We start from the raw sequence: 7,846 nt of genomic DNA on the forward strand, positions 1-7,846 counted from the left end.
GTTTTAAACACCAGAGGCTCAGCCTCAAAACTCAAGTCTACATGTCACCACAGTAGGACAAACCGACAGACAAGTTTGTCTTGCTGTTGCAGTATTTTATATATGATAAAACTGTGAGAGATTAAGACCTTGCCTAGAGTCACAGCCAAGTAACTGACAAATCCAATAGATAGTAAAGGCTACTAAACTTTACTATTTTATGAATGCTTTTGTTTTCACATAGGAGCAACAAAGGTGATGGAAGAACTTGGAGAAACCCTAATTGAACAATCTTTTTGTTCCTTTTAAAGCTAGAGCTGAGGTATCTGCTGAGAGTGAGGACGTCCTGGAAAAGAGACAAGTTGAGGAGAATTGAAATATTAGCTGTAAAAAGTTAGGGCATGATAAAGAGATGAAGAAAATGAAGAGTTTTGGGTAGCATGGATTTTTAATGAACCTTGTTATACAAGGATTTCTTAAAATGAAGTCTCTGTTCCTGCAACAGAATCTCCTAAGTCAGAGATCAGATAGTTTTTTCTGTGAAGGGTCAGACAATAACTATGTTGGGCTGGTAGGTCATATAAGGAGTTCTGGTGGCATGGTACCTAAGGCATTTGACTGCTAACCAGAAGGTTGGCGGTTCAAACCCACCAGCCACTCTGCGGAAGGAAGACTGGGCAATCTACTTCCATAAAGATTTCCTGCCTTGGAAACTCAAAGGTGGTTGCTAAGAGTCAGAATCAACTTGATGGCTGTGAGTTTGGTTTGGTGGTTTTGGGTCATATGGTCTCTGCATTTGTAACACAAAAGCAGCCATAAATAAAAATAAACAAATGAGTTTGGCTAAGTTCCAATGTAAGTTCATTAATGGACTCTGAAATTTGAGTACTTACTTATCATAAAATATTCTTTTATTTCTATTTTTTCCTGAGCTATTTAAAAATTCCATTATTAGCTCGAGGGCAGTACAAAAATAAGCAGTAAGCAAGATTTGACCTACAAGCTATAGTTTGTGCTGCCTCCTTTGTTGTTGTTGCTATGTGCCGTCGAGTCAGACCTGACTCATAGCGACCCCTCCTTGAGTTTCCGAGGCAGTATCACTGCAGAAGTAGATTGCCCCATCTTCCTTCCAAGGAGTGGCTGGTGGGTTTGAACCGCCAGCCTTCTGGTTAGCAGTCAAGTGCCTTAGGCACTTATAAAAATGCAGATTCCTGGATTTCACTCTAAATTGACTCAATAAGAATAAATGGATGTGAGATCCAGGACTCTGCATTTTCAGAAAGCTGCCTAGGTGATTTTTATGCTACTCTAAGACTACTACTTAAAGGTAGAACTTGTGAGTGGAGAATGATTATACATGATTTCCTGAAAAATGTAAATTCGCTAGATCTCAAATCACTGAGCTTGCAATCCTAAGAGGCAGAGAGGACTGGGAGCTAAGGAGGACCAACAGTGGTCTGGGCTTGTCCTGAAAGGAATGGCAGAGGATGCAGGGATGGCAGTTTTTTTGTTTTGTTTTTTTAACTTTTTATTGTGACTTGGGTGAAAGTTTACAGGGTAGGTTTCCCATTCAACATTTCGTACACGTTTTGTTTCATGACATCGACTGGAATTCTTATAATGTAACGTCTCTCTTCCCACTTCCTCCCTGTGATTACCTTTTCCCTGTGTCCTTTCCTACTCATTCCTGCCCTCTGAGCTATGTCCCTGTGCAAAAGCTGCACTTCTGATCTTTCATGGTTGATTGTTGCAATGAGTTTACCTACATGGTGTAGGCTCATAGGCTTGTCTATTGTTTGGCTGAAAGTTAAGCCATGAAGTGAGTTCAGTTCCAGGCCTGAAGGGGGACTGGTGCCCATAGTCTTAGAGGTTTCACCAGTCTCTATCAGACTAGTGAACCTGGACTTTTTTATGCTTTTGAGTTTTGTTCCACACTTTTCTTCCAGTCTATCCAGGATCTCCAATTTTAATCCCTTTCCGAGTGGTTGGCAGTGGTAGCCAGATACCATCTGGTTCTTCTGGTCTTCAGGTCATATAGGCTGAGGTTCCCATGGTCCACTAGTCCCTTGGACTAATTGTTTCCATGCTTATTTGATTTTCTTTACTCTTCTTTATTCCAGACGAGGAGCAACCAATAGTTGTATCTTAGATGTCTGTCACAAGATTTTAAGACCCCATACCACTGTCAACCACTTGGAAAGGGATCAGTGCAGGAGATCCTAGATAAAGTGGGAGAACAATGTGGAACAAAACTCAAAGTCACAAAGAAAGACCAGGTTTACAGGTTTGGTAGAGCCTGGTGAGACCCCTGAGACTATCCTTAACTACCCTTCAGGTCTGGAAATGCACTCACTCTTGTGGCTTCCAGCTTAACAACAGACAGGCATATAGGGTTAACATTTATATCAGGTACATACACTCTTTAGAGTGATCAGTCAATCGTGGGAAAACAGAGGGCAGTGTTTGCAAGGGGGATAGCTCAGGGGGCAGGAATGCATAGGAAAGAAGGGCACAGTTCAGAAGTAACTACATGGAGGAAGTTAGAAGAGAGTTGTTACATTGTGGGGAATTGCAGTCAATGTCATGAAACAAAATGTGTATGCACTGCTGTATGGAAAATGAATTTGCTCTGTAAACGTTTATCTAAATCACAATTAAAAAAAAAAAAAATTTTAAGACCCCAAGTTGCTCACCAGAATAGCATGTACAACAATATTTTTGTGTACTATTTTATGACAATTGAACTTGATGTCCCTGTGACCATGGTCCCAAACCCATTGGCCCAGCAACTCACTCCCTCAAGGTACTTGCTTGTGGTTAAGAAATTATCATAACTTTGCCACCTTTTAACTCTATTATCTATATGGACATTTTTATAACACAAATACATATGTAAAAATGCCATGTGTCAAACCTATATATGGTCATGAGTATATTCCCTTTCACCTACCCCCACCTGATCATCTTGCCTATCTACCTAAATATCCACCTGTAGATTAATGTTTGTTATTACTGACAATGCAGTATTGTGTATGTAATACTATTTACCTTTGTTGTCTGTACCTCTTGTGCACCTCTCCATATCTTCCTTTTCCTTAGTGATATTGTGCTGATCACATGATTTTGTTATATTGCCTCTCTTGTCACCCAAATCAATATGTGTTTCTTAGTTACCTAGAAATTTCCCCCGTCTCCTCTCCTATCCCTGGTAACCAACAAGCTAGTGATACAAAATACCAGCAGTCATTACAGAAGCAACAGAAGAGAGACATAGAGCAATCCCTCATAGACAGCCAGACACTGTGTGAGAGAGATCCACTGGATCTGCCAACTCAGGACTGTAGTATTGGGGGACACCAGACTCAATTGGCACAACAAAATACATAAAAATCTTGTTCTACAACCTACTATGGTGTGTAGTGACTGGGGTCTTAAACACTTTTGAGCAGCCATCTAAGATGCAGCTAATGGCCTCCTATTGTTGGAACCAAAGAAGAGTGAAGAAAACCAAACCAAAGGTATTTGGAAACAATCAGCCCTAGGACATGATGGACTCAAGACCAAAAGAACTAATGGTGCCCAGCTACCAATGCCAACCACTCGGGAATAGATCAAAACTGGAGATCCTGGATAGAGTGGGAGGAAAAACATGGAACAAAATCCAAAAACACAATAATGACCAGAATTACTGATTGGATGGAGTCTGGTGGGACCCCCCCCAAGACTATGACCCTGGGATATGCTTTGGGCCTGGTATAAAACTTACTCCGAGGACTGTCTCTCAGCCCAATGGTAAATAAGAGTTACATCCAGAACACTCAACCCAGGGCGATGGACTTACCTTACTCTATAGAGATACATCCCTTGGAACAATCAGCCATGGGGCACCAAATGGGCAAGAGTCACACGGAGGAAAAGCTGGACAGACAGGAGTGCATAACTAAGAAGGGCACAGGGAGGGGGAGTGGTTACTAGGAAGGAAGAGGAAGAGAGTGGGTTAGGGCTGGGGATGGTAATTGGGGAGTGAAACCAAATGTACTCAAAATGTTGAATGTAAAACAAATTTTGCTCTGTAAATTTGCACCTAAAGCACAATAATATATACATATATACATATACATATACATACACACACACACACACACACACACACATATATATGAACTAGAAGCTCTGGTAGCATAGTGCCTAAGGCACTTGACTGCTAACCAGAAGGCTGATGATTCAAACCCACCAGCTACTCCTCCGAAGGAAGATGGGGCAATCTACTTCTATAGTGATACTGCCTCAGAAACCCAAGGAGAGGGCGCTATGAGTTGGGTCCAACAACAAAAACATATAGGAACTATCAGTAGTTAAACTATAAATAAATAAATAAGTCTGCTTCAAATGTAATCCTTTCCTTGACTTTATAGTAGTGGACTCATACAATATTTGCCCTTCTGTGATTGACTTATTTCACTCAGCATAATGTTATTCAAGTTCATCCATGTTACGAGGTGTTTCATGGATTCTTCTTTTTTTAATGTTGCATAGCTTCCATTGTATGTATGTACTATAGTTTGGTAATCCATTCATCTGTTGATGGGCACTTAATCTGTTTACATGTCTTTGTTGTTATAAATAGTGATGTGATGAACATGAGTATGCAATATTCACATTCCCACTCACTTCTTTAGGATATATACCTATTAGTGGGATGGCTGAATCAAACAGTATTTCTATTGCCAACTTTTGGAGAAAGTGCCATACTGTTTTCCACAGTGGCTGTACCATTGTACAGTCCCACCAGCAGTGTATGAGAGTTACAACCTCTCTTCCCCCTTGCTAGCATTTATTTTCTATCCTGTTGAACTTTGCTATTATTGCTGGAGTGAGATGGTATCTCATTGTTGTTTTGATTTGTATCTCTCTAGTAGCTAATAATTATGAGCATTTCTTCATGGGTTTGTTAGCTACCTGAATATCTTCTTTGGTGAAGTGTCCTTTCATGTTCTCTGCTCATTTTTTATCTGGATTGTTATTGTTTTTGATGTTAAGGTGTTGAAGTTTTCTATAAATTTCAGAAATAAGTCCTTTGTTGGATATGTCATTGCCAAATATATATATATTTTTCCAATCCAAGTTGGTTGTCTTTTTACTTGTTTGGAGAAGTCTTTTGATGCACATAAGAATTTAATTTTTAGAAGGTACCAGTCATCTAGTTTATCTTCTGCTGTTTGTGCATTTTTGGTTATGTTTGATAGTCTACTTATGCCATAGATTAAGGCCACAAGTTTCCCCCTATTTTTCTTTGATGATCTTTATGCTTTTAGGTTTTACATTTAGGTCTTTGATCCATCTTGAGTTAGTTTCTGTATATGGTGTGAGGTATATGGGTCTTGTTTCATTTTTCTACAAGTAGATATCCAGTTTTGCTAGCAATATTTGTTAAAGAGACTCTTTTTTCCCCATTTAATAGGTTTTAGCCCTTTGTCAAAGCCCAGCTACCTGTAGACGAATGGATCTATTTCTGGACTCTCAATTCCATTTCACTGGTCTATGTGTCTATCATTGTACCAACTCCAGACTGTTTTGACTACTGCGGCTATATAGTAGGTTTTGAGATATAGGGGTGTGAGACCTCCTACTTTGTTCTTCTTCAGTAGTGTTTTACTTATCCAAGCTGTATCTCCTCCCCATATAAAATTAGTAATCAGTTGTTCCATGTCCTTAAAAAATGTTGATGGCATATGGATTGGGATTGCACTGAATCTATAGATTGCTTTGCGTAGTTGCCAAAGGGGCAGGGAGGCTGCATCTTCTGACCTCCTCTAACCTCACAAGAGGAAGACAGAATTGCCATCGGTAGCCCAAGCTCTATTCCTGTGAGGCCAGACATGCTGCCTCCCTCCAGCCCTTTCACAAACCTGGACACCAACCGTTCCTCCTGCAGCACATACCACCTCTCTGCTGGGTTCATTAATTCACTGCAGTGGCCACACAGAGTTCACAGACTATGAGCACCTGACTACAATTCAAGTTCAGAAATGCACTCAGTCTCTTGCAGCTGGCCATCTCACTCAGCAGCCAGCAGTCTCAGTAGCACATCACTCTCTCAGTAATGCATGTCTCTTGCATCTCTCTCTCAGCAGCGTGTGTCTCTCATGTCTCTCAGGAGCATGTTTCTCTCATTAGCATGTCTTTCTCATCCAGCAGTCAGAGAGACTCTCTTCTTCTAGGAGGGCTCCTTTTGAGCCTGGCAGAGTGGCCAAACTAACCAATCCCAACATCAGAATTTGATACACCTGAGAGAGAGAGAACTTTCCAGAAGATTGCTTCATGCCACTCTCAACAGAAATACCCCAGGTGGATAACTTTAACAAGCAGTAGCTACTCAGTTGCTCATGGCAAATTCCACCATGGAATTTACAAATATTTATAGCTAGAAAAGCCACACTACATGATTTGCTACACCACAGTAGTATGACATGTTCAGAATGTTCAGTCTTCCTATCCATGAGCATGGCATGTCCTTCCATTTAGGTAGATCTGTTATGGTTTCTTTCTTTTTTGTTAAAAAAATACTTTTTGTTGAAATATAATTTATGTACAGTGAAATGCACAAATGGGTCAATGCATTTTTTTTTTTTTTTCCAGTGTTCCCTCCCCTCACTTGCCACCCCTGGTAACAAAGAAAGCTTCCTTCCATATATAAACCTTTCCTCAACTTTTTACAATAATGAACTGATACTATATTTGTCCTTCTGTGACTAACTTATTTCACTCACCATAATGTCCTCCAAGTTCATCCACATTATGCACTGTTTTGCAGATTCTACATTATTCTTTAGTGTTGCATAATATTCTGTTGTGTATATGTATCATAGTTTGCTTATCCATTTTTCTGCTGATGGGCACATAGGTTGTTTCCATCTTTTTGCTATTGTAAATAGTGCTGTGATGAACATGGGTGTTCATATATCTGTTCTTGTCCTGGCTCTCCCTTCTTTAGGATATATATCTAGTAATAGGATGGTAGCATAGTGCCTAAGGTACTTGACTGCTAACCAGAAGGCTGGCGGTTCAAACCCACCAGCCACTCCTCAGAAGGAAGATTGGACAATCTACTTCTGTAGGGATACTGCCTTGGAAACCCAAGGAGGGGTCACTATGAGTCGGGTCCAAATCAATGGGACATAACAACAACAACAATGGGATTGCTGGGTCAAATGGTATTCCTAATTCTGGCTTTTAAAGGAATTACCATACTGTTTTCCACAGTGGCTGTATCATTTTACAGTGCCACCAGCAGTGTATAAGAATCCCAATCTCTCCACATCCTTGCTAACATATGTTATTTTCTGTCTTGTTGAGATTTGCCATTGGTGCTGGGTTGAGGTGGTATTTCATTGTTGTTTTGATTTGCATCTCTCTGATGGCTAATGATCACGAGCATTTCTTCATGTATTTGCTGTCCACCTAACTATCCTCTTTGGTGAAGTGTCTATTCATGTCTTCTGCCCATTTTTAAATTGGACTGTTAATCTTTTTGTTGTTGAGGTGTTAAAATTTTCTATACATTTTAGAGATAAGTCCCTTGTTAGATATGTTATTGGTGAATATTTTTTTCCCAATCTGTAGGTTCTCTTTTTACTCTTTTGGAGAAGTCTTTAGAAGCACATAAAAATTTAATTTTCAGAAGGTCCCATTCATCTAATTTATCTTAAGCTGTTTGTGTATTTTGTGTTATGCTTAACTTTCTATTTATGCCATAAATTGTTGTTATTGTTGTTATGTGCCGTCAAGTCAGACCTGACTCATAGCGACCCCTCCTTGGGTTTCCAAGGCAGTATCACTATGGAAGTAGATTGCCCCATCTTCCTTC

This window comes from Orycteropus afer, unplaced genomic scaffold, assembly GCF_000298275.1.
Source record: "Orycteropus afer afer isolate SDZICR_OR568_19922 unplaced genomic scaffold, OryAfe1.0 scaffold00032, whole genome shotgun sequence".
NCBI classification, from domain to species: domain Eukaryota; kingdom Metazoa; phylum Chordata; class Mammalia; order Tubulidentata; family Orycteropodidae; genus Orycteropus; species Orycteropus afer.